Raw genomic sequence first — 27,691 nt, forward strand, 5'->3', positions numbered from 1 at the left:
TCTGACACATAGTCAACGCCTAGAGACGATGGTACAGGAGTATCTCCAAGTAAACACTGAAGCCATGACTGTGTCACTGGACTCTTGCTCTTTTTGGGCTTCCAATCTGGATTAATGGCCGGAGCTCGCCACTTATGCCTTGGAGATCTTGTCATGCCCCGCAGCCAGCGTTCTGTCTGAACGTCTGTTCAGCGCTGCTGGTGGTGTGCTGACAGATAAGCACACGAGGCTCTCCACTGATAATGTAGACAGACTCACGTTCATAAAGATGAACAAATCATGGATCTGAAACGACTTTTCTACCCCTGTGTCATCCTGGGGAGAGTAAAACCTTGATGATTTGTTAAAATCACCTCACCAACCGTTTTAAGCTTTCAAATTACTAATCATGTTTATCTGTATCTTGGCTGGAAAATAATTTGGGCCTTGTAGCAGTGTGCAGTACTGATTCTATTAGGCCATCTATACTAAACTCCACCAGATTTAAAATTACTAATCATGTTTATCTGTATCTTGGCTGGAAAATAATTTGGGCCTTGTAGCAGTGTGCAGTACTGTTTCTATTAGGCCATCTATACTAAACTCCACAAGATTTAAAATTACTAATCATGTTTATCTGTATCTTGGCTGGAAAATAATTTGGGCCTTGTAGCAGTTTGCAGCACTGATTCTATTAGGCCATCTATACTAAGCTCCACCAGCTTTCAAATTAATAATAATTTTTAGCTGCATCTAGCCTGGAAAATAATTTTGGGGCTCCTAGATGCGCAAGACACATGAGTGCCTTCTTGCTGCACTACCTGCAACATGACCCTCAGATTGTCAGAATTCGAAATAATCCTGACTACTGGGTTGCCACACTCTTAGATCCCCCACACTCTTCGATCAACCTTTTCATTTTAATAAAGAACAAAAAAATGGTCATTTTTGAAATTATAAGCATTAGCAGGTTATTACAAACTGAAATCAAACAGTTTTCAACTCAAAACGTTATTCTAGGTGATGTTACATTTGTACATAGGACCCCTTGTTCGAAAGGAGCTTCTGAACTCTCTCGTCCATTGAATTTGTCAGGTTTTGGATGGTTTCGGCTTCAATTGTTTTGCATGAGGACAGAATACTCTCCCAGAGCTGTTGCTTAGATGTGAACTGCCTCCCGCCATCATAGACACTCCTTTTGATGATGCTCCAGAGGTTCTCAATTGGGTTGAGGTCAGGGGAGCATGGGGGTCACACCATAAGTTTGTCCCCTTTTATGCCCATATCAGCCAGAGATGCAGATGTGTTATGTGCAGCATGAGACGGTGCATTACCATGCATGAAAATGATCTTGCTGCAGAATACACGGTTCTTCTTCTTGAACCATGGCAGGAAGTGCTGTTTGAGAAACTCCACATACATTATGGAGTTCATCTTTACCACTTCAGGGATCCTAAAGGGGCCGACAATCTCTCTCCCCATGATTCCAGCCCAAAACATTACTCCACCTCCTCCTTGTTGGCGCCGTAGCCGTGTTTGCATGGGGGGTCCATCAACCAGCCATCCTCCACTCCATCCATCTGGACCATCGAGCTTTGCACGGCACTCATCGGTGAACAAAACAGTTTTGAAGTCAGTCTTCATGTATTGTTTGGCCCACTGGAGCCGTTTCTGCTTGTGTACAGTGGATAGAGGAGGTCTACAGGATGGCTTACGCACAGCTGCAAACCTCTGAAGGACCCTGCATCTTGTTGTTCGGGGGACGTTGGAGGCACCAGCAGCTTCAAAAACTTGTCTGCTGCTATGACAAGGCTTTTTTGCCGCTGTTCTTTTAACCTGACGTAATTGCCTGTAGGAAAGAGTCCTCAATTTTCCCTTATCAGCACGCACACGTGTGTACTGTGAATCAGCTACATACTTCTTGATTGTGCGATGATCAGGATGAAGTGTCTTGGCAATGTTGATTGTAGTCATGCCTTGACCTAAACACTCCACAATTTGTTGCTTCTCAGCAGCCGACACATCCTTTTTCTTTCCCATTTTGGCAGAAAATGTAGGCTGCTTAATAATGTGGGACAGCCTTCTTAAGTAGTCTTGCCTTTCATTGGACACACCTGCCAAACTAATTAGCACAGGTGTCTGCAATTGCTTACAGTGATATAAAGAGCCCTGACACACATCACCATCAATGAGTTTATCTGACAAACAAAAAAATTCTTACCTTATCACTCCTAAACACTTTTTGCATAATAATTTGGAATACAGTGTACATGTGCTTTTCCACAAAACACCAGTGGTTCACGTAGGGAATCTTACAGTTCTAACTTGCCAACCGTGGTCTGTATGGATTTGTTCAATAAAGGGCCCAAAATTAAGATAACATAGACGGGAGAGGTCTCTATGAATACGAATTCCTAAGTATTTGATACCCTGTGAGGGCCAGGCAAAGGGAAAGTTGGACTGGATGGAATCCTGTATGGATTTGGGGAGGGAGACATCGAGGGCCTCAGACTTCGCTTCATTGATTTTAAAATTTGACCATGTAACAAAGTGATCTATTTCAGCCATAACAGCAGGGATGGATATATGTGATTGAGTGATATATACTAGGACATCATCAGCAAATGCAGAGCACTTGTACTCGGTGCCTCCCACCTCAATCCACCTAATATTGGGGTTATGGCGAATTGATGAGAGCAGGTGCTCCGTCACTAGGATGTATAAGAGAGGGGACAGAGGACATCCCTGCCTTGTCCCATTGGTGATTATGAAAGGTGATGAAAATGTTCCATTTATCTTCAGCCTAGGTGACGTATTGCGATACAGGGCCGTGATTTTGCCTATAAAAGGGTCCCCTAGACCCCTACCCCAAGCTTTTTAAGAGAATAATATATGGCGTGTCAGGAGACTCTATGGAATGCTTTCTCAGCATCCAACGAGAGTATCTAATTACAAATTTTTAACTGCATCTAGCCCAGGAAATACTTTGTGCCTAGTAGCTTTGTCTGCTAGTCAGCGGATTATCCCAGCTGTTAAGCAAGCTACACCACCTGTAGTTTGGACACTTAATTTTTTCAAAGGAAATGCTTCGGGCCCCCTGGACACTCAGTGAAGAGCATCGGGGAGGCACCCCAAGGCACAGGGGCTGGGACTGGCGGTAGGATGCCTTGCGGTGGACCGGCAAGCTCGATCCTTATAAAAGCTTTTTAACTGCAGCAGCTTTAGTGGACGCTACTGGAGCTGGAATTACCGCGGCTGCTGGCATGAGACTTGCCCTCCAATAGATCCTTGTAAAAGGATTTAAAGTGTACTCATTCAAATTAGAGAGACAATTTAAATTAAAAAGATTAGACCTGCCTCCACTGCAGGGGGTCTCGCTCGACCAACCAGCTGACAGGCACCAGTATTGGGAGAGGGGGGCTGGCCGTCAGGGTCCACCGCGGCTCTGGCACAAACCCGGCGACACGGAGGTCGCACGGGCAGGAACGGACTGGCTGTGTCAGCTTCACACTTTTTTGGTTTTAGAAGGGCATGACATGCCTATATCTGTGTCTCCCCCTCCTTTTACTCCTCCACCTCCTTTCTTTTCGCATGACTATATGTACTTTTCCATGTGTTAGTTATGTCTTCTGAGCAGTTTGTCAGCTTTTGGACACCTTTGAAGTGTTTTCTATGTGTTTTCTATGTGTTTCTATGTGTTTTTGTTTGCCTGCCATTGGTTTTAACGGTGTTCGAAGGTGTTCGACGAACAGTTCGACGAACAGTTCGGCGAACATACGGGTGTTCGACGAACCGAACCGAACTCGAACACTACAGGGGTGGCTCAACACTAGTGACAATAGGATTAAGATGGATGGTGTGGCTGGTGTGGATGGTGCAATTAAAGTGTTGGGAGTTTATTTTAATGATGATTTGAAAGGTTATGAGAGTTGGGATGAATGTGGTGAGCGGATTGTGCAGAAGATGAATTTTTGGAAGTTACGTTCTTTGTCTTTGGTAGGGAAGGTTCTTATTATTAAGGCTGTTATTCTCCCTATGTTGCTTTACATTTCTTGTATCTTTCCAGTGCCCTATAGGAAAATTAAAAAAGTGAAGAAACTCATTTTTGTGTTTTTTTGGGCAGTAGGATGGAAAGATTTAAGAGGGAGATTTTGTTTAAGCAATATTTGCATGGGGGACTGAAGTTCCCGAATATTGAAGTGTTTCTAACATTGCATTTTATTAACACTACGGTCATTTTGATTGGGAAGAATAATAAAGGGGCATATATGTGTAAGTATTTGGCTGGATGGATGCTGTATGGCGTTTAAGTGTCCTGAGTGGTATGGTTTGATTGAGAAGTTTGTGAGGAAGAATGATTTGTTAGCAGTTGCAATGAAGGACTTTAAGTTGGTTAAGAAGGTGATGGGAAAGATGTGTGTGAATGAATGTGAGAGTAATGTGGTGGGATTGCGTTCTATGGAAGAAGTTAAGTATTCAAGGTGTGTCGAATAGACAGTGTGATATAGTATGGATGGGCCTTTGTAATATTTTGCCAGTGAGGGATTTTCAGAAGAAAAGAGATCTCATAATATCTGCAGTATGTCCAAGGGATGGTTGTGGAGCGAATGAGACGGTGAGGCACCTTATGTGGGATTGTAATTTTGCGCATGATGTGTGGAAAGGTGTGGGCGGACTGTGTAAAGGGGTTGCTGGTGTGAAGTTTATTGATTGGAGAGTGGCTATGTTAGAGTTTGGTGCTAGCTGTCGTGGCCTAGAAAGTATGATGTGGTTAATTATGGTGTGTGTGCAAGAGAGCTTGTGGGATGTGAGAAATTTGTGTGTGTTTAAAAGGGTAAATTTAACAGTTAATGATTGTATTAGGTTTCATCTTAGCAAGGCTATATGTAGTCTATTTGTGGGACACAAGAAAAGGTGGTGGTGGTGGTGGTGGAACAGATTCTGAAGGTGTGTGGAAAAACCTTAAGTGGCAGGTAGTGATGAGCGAGCATGCTCGCTACTGCTCGGTGCTCGCCCGAGAATCTCACTGCTCGAGATGCTCGGCGCTCGCCGAGCATTTCCGGGTTGCTCGGGCGGGAACTTGGGTCCCCTCCCTGCATGTTTGGTGCTCTTTAGAGAGCCAATGAACATTCAGGGATTGCCTGCCAAGCACTATAATGCCGTAGCCATGTTGGTTGTGGGCATTACAGTGATTGGCTGGCCGCACAGTGTCATCAGGTCTATAGCAGACCTGGCGCCGCCATGCTCGTCACATTCACTCTGGATCAGACAGTGTAGGGAGAGCTGCTGCTGTGCCAGGGAGAGATTTGATCGTGTATTAGGTAGTGTAGGGAGAAAAACCGTACATTACACATATCCATCTTCACAAACAGTCCTGAGGACTAAACCCATCTGCAGAGATATTAGGCAGGCATGGTGTATAGGCAGGCGGTGTATATAGCAGACTGCAGTGCATATAGCACAAGAGGCTTCATTCCAATTCTGCCTTCTGCTGCTGTTAGAAATTTCTATACAAAGGCCCAAGTCTCAGGGGCCAGGAATACTTTTCTTTGGATCTTAATCCTCATTATTTGCTTAAAAAGCAATCCAGAGAACACCATTTTTTCTGCGCCATTTGCTTGTTGGCACTGCAGAATACAGCCAGGTCCTTTCCATATTAGAGCGCTAGAAATCCAGCTATTTAACACTGTATTTTCTCCGTCAAACGGATCACATATACGTTGTCAGAAAATACTGCCATTTCTGGCCTCCATTAAAAATTTCCTTTAGTGTGTCATTGAAGCAATTCATCGCAGTTTGCTGTTCAAACTACTTACCTACAGGCCAGGTATTTAAAACTGTGTTTTCTCCGTCAAACGGATCACATATACATTGTCAGAAAATACTGCCATTTCTGGCCTCCATTAAAAATTTCCTTTAGTGTGTCATTGAAGCAATTCACCCCAGTTTGCTGTTCAAACTACTTACCTACAGGCCAGGTATTTAACCACTTCGTGCCAGAGCCTGTTTTTGCCTTCGTGACCGGGCCAATTTTTTCAATTCTGACCACTGTCACTTTATGAGGTAATTACTCTGGAACGCTTCAACGGATCCCCCTGATTCTGAGATTGTTTTTTTGTGACATATTGTACTTCATGATAGTGGTAAAATTTCTTCGATATCACTTGCGTTTATTTGTGAAAAAATCAGAAATTTGGCGAAAATTTTGAAAATTTTGCAATTTTCAAGCTTTGAATTTTCATGCCCTTTAATCAGAGAGATATATCACACAAAATAGTTAATGAATAACATTTCCCACATGTCTACTTCACATCAGCACAATTTTGGAACCAAAATTTTTTTCTGTTAGGAAGCTATAAGGGTTAAAAGTTGACCAGCGATTTCTCATTTTTACAACAAAATTTACAAAAACATTTTTTTAGGGACCACATCTTATTTGAAGTGACTTTGAGGAGCCTTTATGACAGAAAATACCCAAAAGTGATACCATTCTAAAAACTGCACCCCTCAAGGTGCTCAAAACCACATTCAAGAAGTTTATTAACCCTTCAGGTGCTTCACAGGAATTTTTGGAATGTGGAAGAAAACAATGAACATTTAACTTTTTTTCACAAAACTGCTACTTTAGCCTCAAATTTTTAATTTTCACAAGGGCAGCCAGAAAAAATGGACCCCAAAATGTGTTGCGCAATTTCTCCTGAGCACGCTGATACACCATATGTGGTGCAAAGCCACTGTTTGGGCGCACGGCATGGCTCGGAAGGTAAGGAGCGCCATTTGACTTTTGGAATGGAAATTTGACTGGAATCGATAGAGGACGCCATGTTGCATTTGGAGAGCCCCTGAGGTGCCTAAACAGAGGAAACCCCCAACAAGTCACCCCATTTTGGAAACTAGACCCCTCAAGGAACTTATCTAGATGTGTGGTGAGCACCTTGAACCCCCAGGGGCTTCACACAATTTTATAATGTTGAAGGGTGAAAATAAAAAAACACATTTTTATCACAAAACTGCTACTTTAGCCTCAAATTTTTAATTTTCACAAGGGCAGCCAGAAAAATTGGACCCCAAAATGTGTTGTGCAATTTCTCCTGAGCACGCTGATACCCCATATGTGGTGCAAAGCCACTGTTTGGGCGCACGGCATGGCTCGGAAGGTAAGGAGCGCCATTTGACTTTTGGAATGGAAATTTGACTGGAATCGATAGCGGACGCCATGTTGCATTTGGAGAGCCCCTGAGGTGCCTAAACAGAGGAAACCCCCAACAAGTCACCCCATTTTGGAAACTAGACCCCTCAAGGAACTTATCTAGATGTGTGGTGAGCACCTTGAACCCCCAGGGGCTTCACACAATTTTATAATGTTGAAGGGTGAAAATAAAAAAACACATTTTTAACACAAAACTGCTACTTTAGCCTCAAATTTTTAATTTTCACAAGGGCAGCCAGAAAAAATGGACCCCAAAATGTGTTGTGCAATTTCTCCTGAGCACGCTGATACCCCATATGTGGTGCAAAGCCACTGTTTGGGCGCACGGCATGGCTCGGAAGGTAAGGAGCGCCATTTGACTTTTGGAATGGAAATTTGACTGGAATCGATAGCGGACGCCATGTTGCATTTGGAGAGCCCCTGAGGTGCCTAAACAGAGGAAACCCCCAACAAGTCACCCCATTTTGGAAACTAGACCCCTCAAGGAACTTATCTAGATGTGTGGTGAGCACCTTGAACCCCCAGGGGCTTCACACAATTTTATAATGTTGAAGGGTGAAAATAAAAAGACACATTTTTAACACAAAACTGCTACTTTAGCCTCAAATTTTTAATTTTCACAAGGGCAGCCAGAAAAAATGGACTCCAAAATGTGTTGTGCAATTTCTCCTGAGCACGCTGATACCCCATATGTGGTGCAAAGCCACTGTTTGGGCGCACGGCATGGCTCGGAAGGTAAGGAGCGCCATTTGACTTTTGGAATGGAAATTTGACTGGAATGGATAGCGGACGCCATGTTGCATTTGGAGAGCCCCTGAGGTGCCTAAACAGAGGAAACCCACAACAAGTGACCGAATTTTACAATCTACTCCTCTGTATAAATTAATCTAGTGGTGGGAAAATAAGTAGGTAAATGGTCACTAAACCCATAGATGAATTCCCACAGAGGTGTCATTTCCATAATGGGGTCACTTCAGGGGGGATTATGCTGTTCTGGCACTTTTCAGAGTACCAGAGCTAAAGAATCCCCCCTGAAGTGACCCCATTTTGGAAATGACACCCCTCTGGGAATTCATCTATGGGTTTAGTGACCATTTTAACTCGATGGATGATTTCCAGAAATAAGCACGCAATGGAAGGTTTAGATTCTGGAGAACCCCCCCTGGAAATTAAGTGAGCTCTACTCGAATATGTCATTCACTAAATGAACCAAATGTTTGAATGACAAATTGGGATACATTTTTACAGTTTAAAAACGTGGTTCTGTGTGGTAGATTTTAAAGCAGTCAGTGACGCATAAGGCTGGCAATGATGGGCATTGTGGGCAATAGTAGCGGGTATCACGCCTCATTCCTCTCTTAGTACATACACGACATCTTTTCTGGGGGTTCCTTCTTGTTTCCGTTGCTGGAATAAGTGCAATAAAATGTCGCTCAGTGAGTCTTTTCACATCCTCAGATTCTAATGGATGAGCGGGGCTAACACTTTGAAAGACAAGATTTTCAATTACCTTTTCTTGATAATCAAGAAAAGGATCTGAATTTCCTGCTTTTTTGTACAACACAAAAGAATTGTATGTGGCCACCTGAAACAAATAGATAACCAACTTTTTATACCAGGTATAGGACTTTCTTGATACCTGGTATGGCTGTAGAACCTGGTCTGCAAGGTCCACACCCCCCATGTGTTTGTTGTAGTCAATGACTGACACAGGTTTTTGCTTCGGAGTGGTGGATCCTAGTTCTACAGTGGCCCTTGTGGCATCTGTGTGGATCGAGCTGAGGACAAAAATATCCCTCTTATCCCTATATTTCAGGGCAAGCAGCTCTCCGTTGCGTACAGCCCCTGACTGCCCCTTTTGGAACTTTTGGTTGACCAATGGTTGTGGAAACCCCTGACGGTTTTTACGGATGGTCCCACAAGCCCCGATGTTGTGTTCAACCAGACTTTTAAATAGGGGTATGCTGGTGTAATAATTGTCCACATATAGATTGTAGCCTTTTTGAAAAAATGGACTTATCAGCTCCCAAACAATTTTTGCAGATGTCCCCAGATAAGTAGGGCATCCTGGTGGGTTTAGTTGGCTATCTTTCCCCTCATATATGCGGAAAGCGGATGTGTATCCAGTTGAACTTTCGCACATTTTATAGATCTTTATTCCAAACCTTGCCCTTTTAGATGGGATAAATTGCTTGAGGTGCAGTCTTCCTTTGAATTTTACAAGGGACTCATCTATAGAAATATTTTGTGTTGGGGTGTAGAGGCTTAAGAATTTTTCTGACAAATTTTCAATGATGGGTCTAATTTTATATAACCTGTCATGTTCTGGGGCATTTCTGGGCAGGCATTGACTATTGTCGTTAAAATGCCAAAACCACATGAGCATTTCATAACGGGTCCTAGGCAGAATGACTGAAAACATAGGGGTGGCTTGAACAGGGTGGTTGGACCAGTAGGATCGAATGCTCGGTTTTTTAACAAGCCCCATGGCAAATGTAAGTCCTAAAAATTTTTTTATTTCCGGGACATTAGTTGGTGTCCATAAATTTGCCCTAGCATAGTAAGATCGGGGATTCTGGCTTATGAATTGGGATGCATATAAATTTGTTTGCACGACAATATGCTCTAGAAAGCTGTCTGTAAAAAACAAATTAAAAAAATGAATTGGTCCAAAATCTTCCACCTCCACATTTATACCAGGAGTGGCGTTGAAATCAGGGCTGAATGGAGCAGCCGAATCCGAAGCCTCCCATCTGGGAAATGCTAGATCATGTGGCAAAGCCCCTTGTACACTGGCGTGCGCCAATTCACTAGTAGCAGGGACAGCGCTTGTACTGGGCAGTGTTCCCTGATTTGGAGACGTTTCTCCAGTAGCGCTATTTGCCCCTATTGTTGTACTGGTCCTTGGGCTTGAGGATGGACCAGAATCACTGCTCATTTCTGAGCTCTCAGTGTCGCCGCTACTAAAGCCCTCAAAATCCACATCTCCATCTGAGATTGCGCTGTCATCAGTGTCAGAACACAGCAGGGCATACACCTCCTCTGCGGTATAAGTCTGACGGGCCATTTTATTTTTAGATTTTTTGACTGGACTGAACGGACGGGACTGATCTGACAGGACTGACTGATCTGACAGGACTGACTGACTGATCTGACAGGACTGACTGACTGACAGATCTGACAGGACTGACTGACTGACAGATCTGACAGGACTGACTGACTGGACTGATCTGACAGGACTGACAGATCTGACAATACTGACTGACTGACAGATCTGACAGGACTGACTGACTGACAGATCTGACAGGACTGACTGATCTGACAGGACTGACTGACTGATCTGACAGGACTGACTGACTGATAGATCTGACAGGACTGACTGACTGATCTGACAGGACTGACTGACTGATAGATCTGACAGGACTGATTGACTGATAGATCTGACAGGACTGACTGACTGACAGATCTGACAGGACTGATCTGACAGGACTGACTGATCTGACAGACTCACTAACCCTAACTCTTACTTTCTTTTTTATTTTATTTTTTTTACTTTCACAGTGGCAAGGCTGACACAGCTCTTGTCACACTGTTTCTCCTCTGCTCTCTCACTGAGATCGGAGGAGAAACAGTGTATTTATCAGGCAGATCGCCCGGGAAAGTTTGTTGCTAAAACAAACTTCCCTGGTGATCTCTCTGATTGGCTGGTGTGACGCTGACATCATCGAGACCTGAGCCAATCAGGTCTCAATGATGTCAGAGGTCACAGCACCAGGATCCCCGCCGCTCCTGAGGAATGTGGGGGGTCCCGATCGCCGACCACCAGCTGTTACTATCTTTTAAATGCCGCGATCGCTATGGATCGTGGCATCTAGAAGATAGGAACAGGTTAACATCATGGGGACCTGATCCATTCAGGTCCCCATGATGCCACATGTCAGAGCTATCGCTCTGAACCGGTACCGCAGCGCTAGCTGACCCTGGGGGTCCTGAGCGCTGCGGGACCACCCACCATTTTTAAACGTCGGCGCTGCTCAGAGCCCGGGCAGCGCCAACGTTTATGTACAGTGGGCGGTCCTGAACCGGTTAAAATTCTGTTTTCTCTATCACACGGATCATATATAAGTTCGCTCCAAACTCAGTCATTTGTAGTGAGCATGGAAGATACTGTCCTCCATTTAAAATGGGCAAGGCACGTGGCAAGGGATGGGCAACTGAACGTGATGGTAATGGTGCATGAAGAGGCAGAGGACAAGGCCGTGGGCAAGCTGAAATTGTGCCACAACAAACACCCACATCTTTTCGCTTGACCTTCCTGTCCCAATTTCTAGGAGACCGCAGCACACCACTATTGAACACAGAGCAGTGTCAAAAGGTTGTTGGTTGGATAGCGGATAATGCTTCCAGTCACTTAGCCACCACCACCACCACCCTGTCTTCCACTCGGTCAAGTCTCAGTAGCCGTGAGTCTGGACCGCATATTCCTTACCCTGATCCTCCTTCCTCCCCCCATGCCGAGTACCCAGAGACAACTGATTCCACACTTGGACACTCTGAAGAGCTGTCTACTTTTCCATTTATAGATTCGGGCTTCTCGCCCGGTCCACTTGAAGCAGGGCAAGTGGAGATCGCATGTAGCTATGCCCAAATATTTGAGCAGCCACGGTCACATGAAGGCAATGGTGGGAAAGTGTCACAAGAGGTGGACGATGATGAGACAAATTGCCAGAATGTCAGGAGGAGGACCAGGGTGCGGAAGTGGAAGACGAGGTGGTGGATGATATAGTAACTGACCCAACCTGGCAGGAGGACATGCAGAGCGAGGACAGCACACAAAGGGGGAGGAAGGCAGAGCACCCCAACAGGCAGGAAGAAGCAGTGTCGTGGCCGCAGACAGTAGGCAGGCAACCATTCCCCGTTACACCAACACAAAGGAAGTTGCCAGTACAACTGTTAGGTCTTCCCGAGTCTGGTTGTTTTTTAAAGACTCTGCCGATAACCCCAAAAAGACCATTTGCACCACCTGCCAGGCCAGCATCAGCAGGGGTGGCAAAACGACCAGCCTGACCACCACCAGCATGATCAGGCACATGGCAGCAAAGTACCTGACTTTGTTGGCCGAACCCCAGGGTCCAGGAACAGTGTTTGCGGGGGGCACAATTGCTTCTTCCGCTGTTGTGCATGCAAGCCAATCCCCTGTCCATGGTGCATGCGAAGACGCCTCCTGCCCTGCACCTGTCGTTACACACTCTCAAGTAGCAGCATCAGGAAGCACGTCCATGTCCAAGTTCCAGCGCAGCATTCAGTTGTCCATACCCCAGTCCTTGGAACAGAAGCGCAAATATGCAGCCAACTCCCCACAGGCCACACTACTAAATTCTCACATTTCACGACTGCTTGCACTCGAAATTTTGCCTTTTAGGCTCGTGGAGATGGAAGCATTCCGCAACCTGATGGCGGCGGCCATCCCTCGGTACTCGGTCCCCAGCCGCCACTATTTCTCCCAATGAGCCGTCCCCGCATTACACAAGCATGTTTCCCAAAACATTAGCCGTGCTCTCAACAACGCAGTTACCGGTAAAGTCCACCTAACCACGGACACGTGGACAATGGCTTGTAGGCAGGGATGGTACATCTCGCTGACGGCACATTGGGTTAACATAGTGGAAGCTGGGATCCAGTCGGACTTTGGGACGGAAGACGTCCTCCCGAAACCAAGGATTGCGGGCCCTAGGTCAATCAGGGTTTCCCCCACGGTCTACAGCTCCTGCACCTCATCTTCCTCAGCCTCCTCCTCCTCTTCAGCTTCCATCTCCGAAATGACCACATCAGTCATAAGCTGGAAGCATTGCAGCACTGCCTCGGCCAATCGGCAACAGGCTGTGCTGAAGCTAATATGCTTAGGTGAAAAACTGCACAATTCTGAAGAGTTGAGGACAGCTCTGAAAGAGCGGTCAGTTCTGTGGCTCACACCGCTGAACCTACAGCCAGGCATCGTCGTGTCTGACAATGGCCGGAACCTGGTGGCGGCTCTGAGGCGAGGCGAGCTCACACACGTACCATGCCTGGCCCATGTGCTTAACCTCGTGGTTCAGCGGTTTCTCAAATCCTACCTGGAGCTGCCGGATTTTAGAAAGTCAGCTACAGCTCCGGTTGCCCTTGCAGTGTTTCAGCAGCGTTTGCAGCTTCCGGCTCACAGACTGGTGTGTGATGTCCCCACGCGTTGGAACTCTACACTGCAGATGTTGGGAAGGATTTGTGAGCAGAAAAGGGCAGTTATTGAGTACCAGCATCAAGAAGGCCATCGGTATTCAGTTCAGACTCCACACATAAGACCTCAGGAGTGGACATGGATGTCAGACATATGTACCATCCTCCAAAACTTTGAGGACTCCACCAAGATGGTGAGCGGCGATGATGCCATAATTAGCGTCACCATCTCGCTTCTCTGTCTTCTGAAACGCTCTCTGCTCACAATCAAAGAAGATGCATTGCAGGCAGAGCACGATGAGATGGAGCAAGGTACCATACAGGGTGATTACACACAGCCAAGCCTCATCTCATCCCAACGTGGATTGGGTGACAATGAGGAAGAGGAGGAGGAAGGACAGGAGCTAGTTTCATGCACTATAGACGGTACTACCTGCACATCTGTCATACCGTCTGTTCAGCGTGGATGGCCAGAGGACTGAGAGGAGAAGGAGGAGGAAGAGAGCATGGTCAGTCATCCTCTTGGTGAGGTCACGGAAGTCTTGCCTGTTAGTAGTCTGGCACGCATGGCTGAGTTTATGTTATGCTGCCTTTCCCATGACCCTTGCGTTCTCAAAATTTTGGGTGACAGTCATTACTGGTTGGTGAAACTTCTAGACCCACGTTACGAGGAGAACTTTATATCTCTTATTCCTGAGGCGGACAGGTGTACAAAAATGGGGCAGTACCAGAAGGCCCTTGTTGCAGAACTATTAAAAAAATTCCCATCTAAAAAAGCTGGACAACCAAGGCGTACAGGCTAGAGAGACACAACTTCAATTCAGCAGAGACAGGGGAAAACTGTCAAAGTTCTGGGAGAGTTTTCTCAGACCCTCCCATCGCACAGGCCCTCAGGCGCGGGGTCCTCTCACAAGGTCCTCTCACAAGGAGTGTAAAGTTTGGGAAGATGCTGAGGGAGTACCTTGCTGACCGTACCAACATCCTCTGTGATTCCTCTGTGCCTTATAATTATTGGGAATCCAAGCTGGATACGTGGAATGAACTGGCTCTCTATGCCTTGGAGGTCCTGGCCTGCCCTGCCGCCAGCGTTTTATCAGAGCGGGTTTTTAGTGCCGCTGGTGGAATTATAACTGATAAGCGCATCCGCCTGTCAACTGAAAATGCTGACAGGCTGGCTTTTATAAAAATGAACAAGGGCTGGATTGGGCCAGACTTCTCAACACCACCGAATGATAGCAGCGTAACATAAACTCAAATCCAGTGTCTTTTCTTGGGAGGTGTATTCCCATGCACCTTTTCACACCCACACATGATTTTGTCTATTTGCTCTTATCCTCCTCCTTCTCCTCATCCTCTACCACCAAATCACCAGGGTGACCGTGGTCCATGATGCAACACCCACATAATTTTTTTAAAGGGTGTTTATGATGCACGTAAAAAATTTTTTTTTAACAGTATGATCATGTATACCCCCCAGGGGTAAATGTTTGTCAGCCCATACACTTAGTGCATGGGCATTACAAGTATAGGAGGCCCGCTCCTTTCTAATTGGAATATTTTTTATGAGGCCCTCCTCCACGTCTCTTCTAAGGGGCATTGAAGTGCCTCTAAATTTTTGGCAGCCCTTGCATTCACTGCATAGACCAACACTATGGGAGACTCTCTCCTTTCTAATGGGAATTTGCCATTACTGTGGCCCTGCTCTGTGTGTCTTTAAATTCTTAATGGAGTTTTTCCTAAAATTGGTCAGCCGTTGGACTCACTGCATACCCTATAACTGTATAGCAGACTCTCTCCTTTCTAATGGGAACATGTCGTAATTGTTACTGTGGCCCTGCTCTGTGTGTCTTTAAATTCTTAGTGAGGTTTTTCCTAAAATTGGTCAGAAGGTGGACTCACTGCATACCCTATAACTGTATAGCAGACCCTCTCCTTTCTAATGGGAACATGTCGTACATTGTTACTGTGGCCCTGCTCCATGTGTCTTTAACTTATTAGTGGGGTTTTTCCTAAAATTGGTCAGCCGTTGGACTCACTGCATACCCTATAACTGTATAGCAGACCCTCTCCTTTCTAATGGGAACATGTCGTACCTTGTTACTGTTGTCCTGCTCCATGTGTCTTTAAATTCTTAGTGGTGTTTTTCCTAAAATTGGTCAGCAGTTGGACTCACTGCATACCCTATAACTGTATAGCAGACCCTCTCCTTTCTAATGGGAACATGTCGTACCTTGTTACTGTGGCCCTGCTTCGTGTGTCTTTAAATTCTTAGTGGTGTTTTTCCTAAAATTGGTCAGCCGTTGGACTCACTGCATACCCTATAACTGTATAGCAGACCCTCTCCTTTCTAATGGGAAGATGTTGTACCTTGCTACTGTGGCCCTGCTCTATGTGTCTTTAAATTCTTAGTGGTGTTTTTCCTAAAATTGGTCAGCCGTTGGACTCACTGCATACCCTATAAGTGTATAGCAGACCCTCTCCTTTCTAATGGGAACATGTTGTACTTGTTACTGTGGCCCTGCTTCGTGTGTCTTTAAATTCTTAGTGGGGTTTTTCCTAAAATTAGTCAGCAGTTGGACTCACTGCATACCCTATAAGTGTATAGCAGACCCTCTCCTTTCTAATGGGAACCTATCGTACCTTGTTACTGTGGCCCTGCTCTATGTGTCTTTAAATTTTTAGTGGTGTTTTTCCTAAAATTGGTCAGCCGTTGGACTCATTGCATACCCTATAACTGTATAGCAGACCCTCGCCTTTCTGATGGGAACATGTCGTACCTTGTTACTGTGGCCCTGCTCTATGTGTCTTTAAATGCTTAGTGGTGTTTTTCCTAAAATTGGTCAGCCTTTGGACTCACAGCATACCCTATAACTGTATAGCAGACCCTCTCCTGTCTAATGGGAACATGTCGTACCTTGTAATTGTTACCCTGCTCCGTGTGTCTTTAAATTCTTAGTGGGTTTTTTCTAAAATTGGTCAGCCGTTGGACTCACTGCATACCCTATAACTGTATAGCAGACCCTCTCCTTTCTAATGGGAACATGTTGTACCTTGTTACTGTGGCCCTGCTTCGTGAGTCTTTAAATTCTTAGTGGGGTTTTTCCTAAAATTGGTCAGCATTTGGACTCACTGCATACCCTATAACAGTATAGCAGACCCTCTCCTTTCTAATGGGAACATATCGTACCTTGTTACTGTGGCCCTGCTCCTTGTGTCTTTAAATTCTTAGTGGTGTTTTTCCTAAAATTGGTCAGCCGTTGGACTCACTGCATACCCTATAACTGTATAGCAGACCCTCTCCTTTCTAATGGAAACATGTCGTACCTTGTTACTGTGGCCCTGCTCTATGTGTCTTTAAATTCTTAGTGGGGTTTTTCCTAAAATTGGTCAGCCTTTGGACTCACAGCATACCCTATAACTGTATAGCAGACCCTCTCTGGTCTAATGGGAACATGTTGTACCTTGTTACTGTGGCCCTGCTTCGTGTGTCTTTAAATTCTTAGTGGTGTTTTTCCTAAAATTGGTCAGCCGTTGGACTCACTGCGTACCCTATAAGTGTATAACAGACCCTCTCCTTTCTAATGGGAACATGTCGTACCTTGTTACTGTGGCCCTGCTCCGTGTGTCTTTAAATTCTTAGTGGTGTTTTTCCTAAAATTGATCAGCCGTTGGACTCACTGCATACCCTATAACTGTATAGCAGACCCTCTCCTTTCTAATGGGAACATGTTGTACTTGTTACTGTGGCCCTGCTTCGTGTGTCTTTAAATTCTTAGTGGGGTTTTTCCTAAAATTGGTCAGCAGTTGGACTCACTGCATACCCTATAACTGTATAGCAGACCCTCTCCTTTCTAATGGGAACCTGTCGTACCTTGTTACTGTGGCCCTGCTCTATGTGTCTTTACATTTTTAGTGGTGTTTTTCCTAAAATTGGTTAACCGTTGGACTCACTGCATACCCTATAACTGTATAGCAGACCCTCGCCTTTCTAATGGGAACATGTCGTACCTTGTTACTGTGGCCCTGCTCTATGTGTCTTTAAATTCTTAGTGGTGTTTTTCCTAAAATTAGTCAGCCTTTGGACTCACAGCATACCCTATAACTGTATAGCAGACCCTCTCCTGTCTAATGGGAACATGTCGTACCTTGTAATTGTTACCCTGCTCCGTGTGTCTTTAAATTCTTAGTGGGGTTTTTCCTAAAATTGGTCAGCCGTTGGACTCACTGCATACCCTATAACTGTATAGCAGACCCTCTCCTTTCTGATGGGAACATGTCGTACCTTGTAATTGTGACCCTGCTCCGTGTCTTTAAATCCTTAGTGGGGTTTTTCCTAAAATTGGTCAGCCGTTGGACTAACTGCATAACCTATGACTGTATAGCAGACCCTCTCCTTTCTAATGGGAACATGTTGTACCTTGTTACTGTGGCCCTGCTCTATGTGTCTTTAAATTCTTAGTGGGGTTTTTCCCAAATTTTGGCAGCCCTTGCAGTCACAGCATGGGCATTACCACTATAGGAGACCCGCTCCTTTATAATGGGAACATTTTTTTTAATGAGACCCTCCTCTATGTCTCTTCAAAGGGGTACTGGGTTGCGTCCAAATTTTTGGCAGCCCTTGCAGTCACTGGATACGCAATAACAGTATAGGAAGCCCACTTGTTAATAATGGGAACAACAAAGCATAGCCGGCTGATGGCTCTCTAACAATAGCTAGGGCCAACTGCTGGCCTTTTAAGAATAGTAAGGGCCGTCTGATGTCCCTATAAAAATAGGCTTTATGACTTTCAGAGTCCCTCCATCATAAAGAAAAAAGGATGTGTCTGATGATGTGTCACACACCACATTGCCAGATAAGGTTGTAAAATGTTAAAATGACATTTCCCGGTGAATGCATATGTCTTAAAAAATAACGTAAAAAAACAAAACAATAGGATCTGTCTTTAGTATAAAAAACAGCGTCACCAATTTCACCTCAATGTAATCACGTTGTTCAGCTCCTACATCTCCTCCTCCATCTCCGAAATGACCACATCAGTCACAAGCTGACAGCACTGAAGCACTGCCTTGGCCAAGCGGCAACAGGCTGTGCTGAAGATAACATGCTTAATTGACAAACTGCCCAGCGCTGCAGAGTTGTTGAAAGCTGTAAGATAGCAGCCTGATCTGTGGCTCTCACCGCTGAACATACAGCCAGGCATGGTCGTGTGTGACAATGGGCGGAACCTGGTGATGGAAAAATGACAGCCGCGGTAGATACGGTTTCCCTCTATGCCAGTCCTTTCACTGAGCTAAAGAATATGGCTGTGGTGAAATACAACTCCCACTGAGAAGCTGTTTCAGATTGAAAAACATTGTGCCCACCAGAGGATTTGATTCTGAGGGCTAACCTTTCTCACTCGCTCAAGAGCCCCATAGCAGCTGCAAAGTTAGCGCTATCATGAACTCTCCTGAGGTAGAAGCCAAGGCACACCAGAGGATTCTCTGGTGGGACCGTCCAACCCTGCCGAGAAGCAGTCCTGGCTAAGAAAAGTGTGTGGGAAGGTTCCCGGACACTCTATGGCTGCTTTATTGCTGAGGAGGAAACACACGCAAACAGAGGGAGAACATACAAAGTACTTGCAGATGTTGTCCTTGCTGGGATTTGAACCCAGGATCCCAGTGCTCCAAGGCTTCAGTGCTAACCACTGATCCAATGTGCTGCCGTTCACCCTCTAATATCTAACAGGCTGGAGAAACTTGTACCTGCCACTCTATCTTCAGCTCCTTTGTGAGAAAATATATTTGGGCAGCCACTCAGTCTACCAAATAAAATTCCTGAGACGGAAATTGGGGATGGCTTTGCTAATGGTACTGGGGGCAGTGCTAATACCATGGCGTCGTACCATAGTTTGCTGGAAATATTCCAGGCTGGTAGGAGGCAAACAAATTCCCACAGAAAAGTACCAGCAGTAATGTTCAGGCCACATTTCAAGTGCAAGCAGCTTTAGAGGACTTCCTGGGAGAAATGACACACAAGGTAGATACGGTTTCCCTCTATGCCAGTCCTTTCACCGAGCTAAATACAACTCTCAGCAAAAAAAGTTGTGGACTGGCTACGTACCGTCCCTGGCCACATTCACCTGTCCACGTGTTTGTGGTTAGGCAGTCCTTCCCAGTAAGTGCACTGGGGAGGGCATGGGTAATGTTGTGGGACCCGTGCTTGTGGAAGGCGGAGGCGATACCGGGAAATATAGTGGCGGCTGGTGACCGAGTATGGACACCCGGCTGCCACTGGCATGAGGTTGTGAAAAGCTTCCGCCTCCACGAGCCTAAAAGGCCACATTTCAAGTGCAAGCAGCTGTCAAAAATTTGGTAGTATAGTATTGCAGCCTGTGGGTGGGTGGGTGGATGCCTGCATACTTGCGCTTGCATTCCAAGGAATGGGGTAGGGGCAACTGAAATCTGCAGTGGGACAAGGACGTGTACGGTGATTGTTGCAAGTCTGCAACAACAGGTGCATGGTGGGAGGCATCTTCGCATGCGCCAAGTATCACTTATGATGGGCACACTTTTAAGCAGTGACCTCGGAGTCAGAGATGCTTCCAAGGTCTTCCTCGTGCTGTTCCCATGTCTTTTCAGCACTGTATGCATGTGTTTGATGATTTGTCCCACATGGCCAGATAAGGTTGTAAAATGTTAAAATGACATTTCCTGGTGAATGCATTTGTCTTGGTTGAAAGCAATTCAAAAGTGCTAAAAAGCATCAAACACTACGTGTGAACATAGCCCAAGTTGTGGAGGATTATTTTTGTTTTTGGTTATTTATTTTGCCTTATATACAAGTCATTACCCTGGAAAGGATGTTCCTTAAAATATTTCCCAGGAAAATCCATTTTGGTTTCGTTTTTGTATGTTTTATTGTGAGTCCGTAAAAGTGGTCAAATACTCTGACCACGTTGCTGACAGCAGTGATCTAGGAGTCAGAAATGCTTCCAGGGGTCTTCCCCATGCTGTTCCCATGTCATTTGAGCACTGTTCCCATCGATTTGGGCAATTTTTAGGCCCTCTGCAGACCGCCGGGGGGAGCCGCCTGAAAAATGCTCGATTTTCCCATGGACTTACATTCGGATCATTGCTCGGGTCGAGCACCCGAGTATTCCAATTTGCTCGACCCGAGCAACGAGTACCCGAGCATTTTAGTGCTTGCTCATCACTAGTGGCAGGATATGGTTAAATACCATTGATTTTTTTTCTGGAGTTTTCTCTCGTATAAGTTCACTTGGATGCATTTTTGTTGAATAAAACTTTAATAAGCAGTATAAATTATGACGAAGTCTGGTTTACAGTTTGCTTTTAACTAAAACTGAGTGGTTTTAAAAAAAACAAAAACTTTTCTTATCTGTTTAATACCTGATTTGTTCTCTATACGTAAACCTATTTTTACACATTCTCCTTTCCACTCCCCCTTAATGTCCCCTGCACCTCAAGACCGGGAAGGGTGGGAGGTAGAGAGGGTAACTAAATATTGAACAAATGAGCAACGGTTCCCCCTGTTTCACAGTCTGTAGGCTCCCTACAGACTGAAGCTGGCTTCTGCAGCACAGCTAGATAAAAGCCAGGAGCACATTATGACACGTGCAATGTCTGTTCCATTCTTGCATTATTCCATTGTCCCATTGTTAGGGGGCAATGGAACAATGGGACAATGGAATAATGCAAGAATGGAAGGATGGAACAGACATTGCACTTGTCATAATGGGCTCCTGGCTTTTATCTGGCAGTGCTGCAGCAGCCAGCTTCAGTCTGTAGGGAGCCTTCAGACTGGTAAAGCAGGGGGGACTGGTGCTCATTTGTTGATTAATTAGTTATCCTCTCTACCGCCCCCCCCCCCCCCGGGCCTGAGGCACGTGGGGCATTGGGAAGGGGAAGGGATGTGTGAAAATAGGTGGAATTATGCAGATTAAAAATGTGCATGGTGCATCTGCAACAAGCAGTATAGTCGTGAGTTTTAAGGTGTCTATTGATGAGCAACATGTCTTCCTAAGGCGAATCTTTGTCCCTATCCCTACAATGGGTGCCTTCTTTGGGCCAGGGTGGCGTCATAGGCCAAAATCAATTCAGGTAATCGCTTCTCGGCCTTTTGGCTAAGATCAAGTGTGGTATCTTTTCTTATCAGTTTAATATCTGATACGTCCCTTATACGTCCACCTATTTTCACAAATTCTCCTCTACTCTCCTCCCTAATGTTCTACGCGCCTCAAGACCAGGAAGGGTGGGGGGTAGAGAGGGTAACTAAATATTGAACAAATGAGCAGCGGTCCCCCCTGCTTCCCAGTCTGTAGGCTCATTACAGACTGAAGCTGGCTTCTGCTGCACAGCTAGATAAAATCCAGGAGCCCATTATGACACGTGCAATGTTTTTTCCATTCTTGCATTCTTCAATTATTCCATTGTCCCATTGTCAGGGGGCAATGGGACAATGGGATAATGCAAGAATGGAAGAATGGAACAGACATTGCACGTGTCATAATGGGCTCCTGGCTTTTAACTGGTACTGCTGCAGCATCCAGCTTAAGTCTGTAGGGAGCCAACAAACTGGGAAGCAGGGGGACCGCTGCTCGGTTGTTGATTAATTAGTTATCCTCTCTACCCTCCCCCTGGTCTTGAGGCGCGTGGGACATTGGAAGGGGGGGAGAATGTTTGAAAATAGATAGACTTATGCAGATTAAAAACGTGTGGGATGCATCTGCAACAAGCAGTATAGTCGTGAGTTTTAAGGTGTCTATTGATGAGCAACATGTCTTCCTAAGGCGAATCTTTGTCCCTATCCCTACAATGGGTGCCTTCTTTGGGCCAGGGTGGCGTCATAGGCCAAAATCAATTCAGGTAATCGCTTCTCGGCCTTTTGGCTAAGATCAAGTGTGGTATCTTTTCTTATCAGTTTAATATCTGATACGTCCCTTATACGTCCACCTATTTTCACAAATTCTCCTCTACTCTCCTCCCTAATGTTCTACGCGCCTCAAGACCAGGAAGGGTGGGGGGTAGAGAGGGTAACTAAATATTGAACAAATGAGCAGCGGTCCCCCCTGCTTCCCAGTCTGTAGGCTCATTACAGACTGAAGCTGGCTTCTGCTGCACAGCTAGATAAAATCCAGGAGCCCATTATGACACGTGCAATGTTTTTTCCATTCTTGCATTCTTCAATTATTCCATTGTCCCATTGTCAGGGGGCAATGGGACAATGGAATAATGCAAGAATGGAAGAATGGAACAGACATTGCACGTGTCATAATGGGCTCCTGGCTTTTAACTGGTACTGCTGCAGCATCCAGCTTAAGTCTGTAGGGAGCCAACAAACTGGGAAGCAGGGGGACCGCTGCTCGGTTGTTGATTAATTAGTTATCCTCTCTACCCTCCCCCTGGTCTTGAGGCGCGTGGGACATTGGAAGGGGGGGAGAATGTTTGAAAATAGATAGACTTATGCAGATTAAAAACGTGTGGGATGCATCTGCATCAAGCAGTAGAGTTGTGAGTTTTAAGGTGTCTATTGATGAACAACATGTCTTCCTAAGGGGAGTCTTTGACCCTATCCCTACAATGGGTGCCTTCTTGGGGCCAGGGTGCAGCCATAGGCCAAAACCAATTCAGGTAATCGCTTCTCGGCCTTTTGGCTAAGATCAAGTGTAGTGTCTTTTCTTATCAGTTTAATATCTGATACGTCCCCTATAAGTCCATCTATTTTCACACATTCTCCTCTCCCCCATAAAGTCCGACGCGCCTCAAGACCGAAAAGGGTGGGGGTAGAGAGGGTAACTAATTATTGAACAAACAAGCAGCTTTCCCCCCTGCTTCCCAGTCTGTAGGCTCCCTACAGACTAAAGCTGGCTGCTGCAGCACAGCCAGATAAAGCCAGGAACCCATTATGACACGTGCAATGTTTTTTCCATTCTTCTATTCTTGCATTATTCCATTGTCCCATTGTTAGAGGGCAATGGAACAATGGGATAATGGAATAATGCATGAATGGAAGAGTGGAACAGACATTGCATGAGTCATAATGGGCTACTGGCTCTTATCTGGCAGTGCTGCAGCAGCCAGCTTCAGTCTGTAGGGAGCCTACAGACTGGGAAGCATGGGGGACCGCTGCTCGTTTGTTCATTAATTAGTTATCCTCTCTACCTCTCCCCGGGTCTTGAAGCGCGTGGGATATTGGGGGGGTGGGGAGAATGTGTGAAAATAGGTGGACCTATGCAGGTTAAAAACGTGTGGGGTTCATCTGCAACAAGCAGTATAGTTGTGGGTTTTAAGGTGTCTATTGATGAACTACATGTCTTGCTAAGTGGAATCTTTGTCCCTATCCCTACAATGGGTGCCTTCTTGTGGCCAGGATGCAGCCATAGACCAAAACCAATTCAGGTAATCGCTTCTCGGCCTTTTGGTTAAGATCAAGTGTAGCATCTTTTCTTAGTAGTTTAATATCTGATACGTCCCATATACGTCCACTTTTTTTCACACATTCTCCTCTCCCCCCTAATGTCCCACGTGCCTACAGACTGAAGCTGGCTGCTGCAGCACAGCTAGATATAAGCCAGGAGCCCATTGTGACACGTGCAAAGTTAGCTCCATTCTTCCATTCTTTCATTATTGCATTGTCCCATTGTTAGGGGGCAATGGAACAATGGGACAAATGAATAATGCAAGAATGCAAGAATGCACGAATGGAAGAATGGAACAGACATTGCATGTGTCACAATGGGCTCCTGGCTTTTATCTGACAGTGCTGCATCAGCCAGCTTCAGTCTGTAGGGAGCTTAAAGATTGGGAAGCAGGGGGGACCACTGCTCGTTTGTTCAGTAGTTATTTATCTTCTCCCCCCGGTCTTGATGTGCGTGGGACATTGGGGGGGGGGGAGATTGTGTGAAAATAGGTGGACTTATGCAGATTAAAAAAGCAGTATAGTTGTGGGTTTTAAGGTGTCTATTGATGAACAACATGTCTTTCTCAGGGGAGTCTTTGTCCCTATCCCTACAATAGGTGCCTTCTTGCAGCCATAGGCCAAAACCAATTCAGGAAATCGTTACTCGGCCTTTTGGCTAAGATCAAGTGTAGTATCTTTTCTTATCAGTTTAATATCGGATACGTCCTCTATACGTCCACCTATTTTCACTAATTCTCCTCTCCCCCAAATGTCACACGCACCTCAAGACCGGGAAGGGTGGGGGGTAGAGAGGGTAACTAATTATTGAGCAAAAGAGCAGCGGTCCCCCATGTTTCTCAGTCTGTAGGCTCCCTACAGACTGAAGCTGGCTGCTGCAGCACAGCTAGATAAAAACCAGGAGCCGGCAGTGCAGCCTGCAGCTTGCCCGGCCTGCCTCCCTCAAAACTGAGCAGACTTGATTGAATCCGGGGACAAAGTCTGAAGTGAAGCAGGAGAAGCCCGCTGGAAGAAGAGACGACCCGACCCTGTGAAAGGAGGAAAAGGAGTGCGCGGCATTGGTGAAAAGGTAGGAGAAGGGGCTCCAGAACTGTAGTACGGCCGGGTGTCTGCTTTCCCACCCCCCTTGCCCCTCCTACTATCGAGGGAAAGCTCCAGAGACTTACCGGGAGCTTGCTGCAGCCCCTGGGGAGACTGAGATCCACTCCACAGGCTGACAGAGGAGAGTGTCAGGCGATGCGCAGCTGCTGCTGTGCAGGAGATCAGATAAGCTGCAGGTGGGACTGTGACAAATAGCTCCCAGAGGAGACAAGATAAGGAGCTCTCACCTCTTAAACATTCAAACATCCAAGGTGCTTCTCCCCTTCTTTTGCCTCCCAAATCACTATTAAGCTGAGCAGAGAAGCAGAAACCTATAAAAGAATAGGGGGAGCCTTCCCACAATAGTGGACCTCTTAGTCTTTTTTTTCTTTGGCGCCAAACTGCCCTGTAACTGCTTTATGGAGAAAGCTGACTCCATCATTATAAGTACAGCATTTAACTCCCAGAAGATTAGCCTTGTATCTCCACAAACAGACAACTTTTTCTCCATTCTAGTAGTTGTGCTCCTCTAAAAGAGACCTGGACAACGCCATATAAAACAAAATATTTTATTACATCAAAACTATTCTAATTCTATTAATTCCTCAAGATTAATATTAGTACGACATCACAGTTCTACATAACCATTTAATCTTGCGTACCACAGTCACCTGCTGGACATTTGATTGAACAGCGCTTCAGTGCCAGTTCCACCTCTCATTTTCTCTCACTACTTTATGAACACTTTCATCTAGAATTACACGCTACCACCATCTACTGGACATTTGAAAAAGCAACCACTCTAGGAAATAATCCTGTAAGCCATCATTATGCTGATCTAGTCAATGCAACTAAAAGGTATACCCGGACAATAGACAACATGCTTTGGGTATTTTTTCTCTCTCTAAGCAGGAGACAAAAAAGAGACAAATGATAAATCTGTGAGTCTTCCGGTTCAGGCGCCGACCATGTGAACCTTGATATACCACTTATGCTCTCCCTCCGTCCATTTCATTCAGAAGCCTGACTCTTGATTTCTACACCCTCCTAGCTACAGTAGTTGATATTGAACTAAAGACAAGATGACTAGAGATGAGCGTTGTTCTACTCGAACTGTTCGCCAATCTCAAATTCGAGCTGTTTTGGGCGGTGTTCGAGCCGTTCGGCGAACACGAACAATTTGAGAAAAATTCGGCTGTTCGAGGTTATGTTCGATAACTGTTCATGCACCAAAATCATAACTGGATTTTTTCTCAGTAATGATGAAAATTAATGTTAATACGCAGTTTGAGTGTACAGCGGGGTGGGGGGAGGGGCAGGGGATGGATCTCTGCAGGAACAATGAAGATCTCCATTTTTTTTTCTCTTTCCCGCATTTGCAGTGGGGAGGTGCAATCTGTCAGCCTATCAGCAGCACACACACGGAGCGAAGTGCTTTTTTTCACACAAGCAAGGGCATGTGTCATTGGCAGTGTATGTCACATGTCCTTGCCCTATAAGACCAAGCCATTTTCCCCGTCGCCACCATTTTTTCACTGCTGCAGCTGCGTGTTAGACGGCACCGCTGTTGCTGTGTGCGCTATACCTTGTTAATTTCAAGCCAATTTTCGCACAAATCTACAGATAGCTTGGGAGTAGGGAATAGTTGTGATTGCAGTCCTTTTAAGGACTAGGTTACAGCATTTCCTATGACTTTTATCAGGTAGGTCTGTGCTCTTAAATAGATAGGTTGTGGGAGTAAAGACTAATTGTAATTGGAGTCCTTTTCAGGACTAGGTTACATCAGTTCCTATCAGTTTTTGCCAGGCAGGTCTGTGCCAGTGCTGTGCAAGTTTTTTTCACAGCATTTGGCTGAATCTACCGAAGCTAATCCTTTTTGGCCTATTGCAGAGTGTGTTAGTCAGTGGAGTAGCCTATCTGTGTTGCAAGATATACCACCTGTGTATAGAATACCAATTTTTTTACTGCACCTAGTGAAGTAAAATCTTTTGGGCATAGCATCATTCTATTAGTCCATCTATACTGACCTCCATCAGGTTGCAAATTGAATATAATTTTTTTCTGCATCTAGCTCTGAAAAAATATTGGGCTTCTAGCTGTGTGTGGGACTTGTTGTATTAGTCCATCTATACTGACCTCCATCAGGTTGCAAACTGAATATATTTTTTTCTGCATCTACCTCTGAAAAAATATTGGACTTCTAGCTGTGTGTGGGACTTGTTGTATTAGTCCATCTATACTGACCTCCATCAGGTTGCAAATTAAAAATAATTTTTATCTGCATCTACAGTACCTCTGAAAAAATATTTGGGCTTCTAGCTGTGTGTGGGACTTGTTCTATTAGTCCATCTATACTGACCTCCATCAGGTTGCAAATTGAATATAATTTTTATCTGCATCTAGCTCTGAAAAAATATTTGGCCTTCTAGCAGTGTGTGGGACTTTCTCTATTAGTCCATCTATACTGACCTCCATCAGGTTGCAAATTCAAAATAATTTTTTGTCTGCATCTAGCTCTGAAAAAATATTGGGCTTCTAGCTGTGTGTGGGACTTGTTGTATTAGTCCATCTATACTGACCTCCATCAGGTTTCAAATTAAAAATAATTTTTATCTGCATCTACAGTACCTCTGAAAAAATATTTGGGCTTCTAGCTGTGTGTGGGACTTGTTCTATTAGTCCATCTATACTGACCTCCATCAGGTTGCAAATTGAATATAATTTGTATCTGCATCTAGCTCTGAAAAAATATTTGGCCTTCTAGCAGTGTGTGGGACTTTCTCTATTAGTCC

At 45.2% G+C, this 27,691-nt stretch overlaps 1 non-coding gene and 4 pseudogenes across 1 annotated transcript; all 5 read left to right on the forward strand.

Annotated features, from left to right (window-relative positions):
- The first annotated feature begins 21,505 nt into the window (after window positions 1–21,505).
- On the forward strand, window positions 21,506–21,618 carry LOC141150866 (U2 spliceosomal RNA; annotated as a pseudogene).
- A 652-nt stretch (window positions 21,619–22,270) lies between these two features.
- On the forward strand, window positions 22,271–22,383 carry LOC141150867 (U2 spliceosomal RNA; annotated as a pseudogene).
- A 652-nt stretch (window positions 22,384–23,035) lies between these two features.
- Window positions 23,036–23,235, forward strand: LOC141150862 (U2 spliceosomal RNA). Its single transcript, XR_012246945.1, has one exon. It is a non-coding gene; the product is annotated as a U2 spliceosomal RNA (small nuclear RNA).
- Window positions 23,236–23,803: 568 nt separating this feature from the next.
- Window positions 23,804–23,904, forward strand: LOC141150970 (U2 spliceosomal RNA; annotated as a pseudogene).
- A 553-nt stretch (window positions 23,905–24,457) lies between these two features.
- Window positions 24,458–24,588, forward strand: LOC141150973 (U2 spliceosomal RNA; annotated as a pseudogene).
- Window positions 24,589–27,691: the final 3,103 nt, after the last annotated feature.

The sequence above is a fragment of the Phyllobates terribilis genome, unplaced genomic scaffold, assembly GCF_046119375.1.
Source record: "Phyllobates terribilis strain yellow unplaced genomic scaffold, ASM4611937v1 Scaffold_5__5_contigs__length_657084704, whole genome shotgun sequence".
Lineage (NCBI taxonomy): Eukaryota > Metazoa > Chordata > Amphibia > Anura > Dendrobatidae > Phyllobates > Phyllobates terribilis.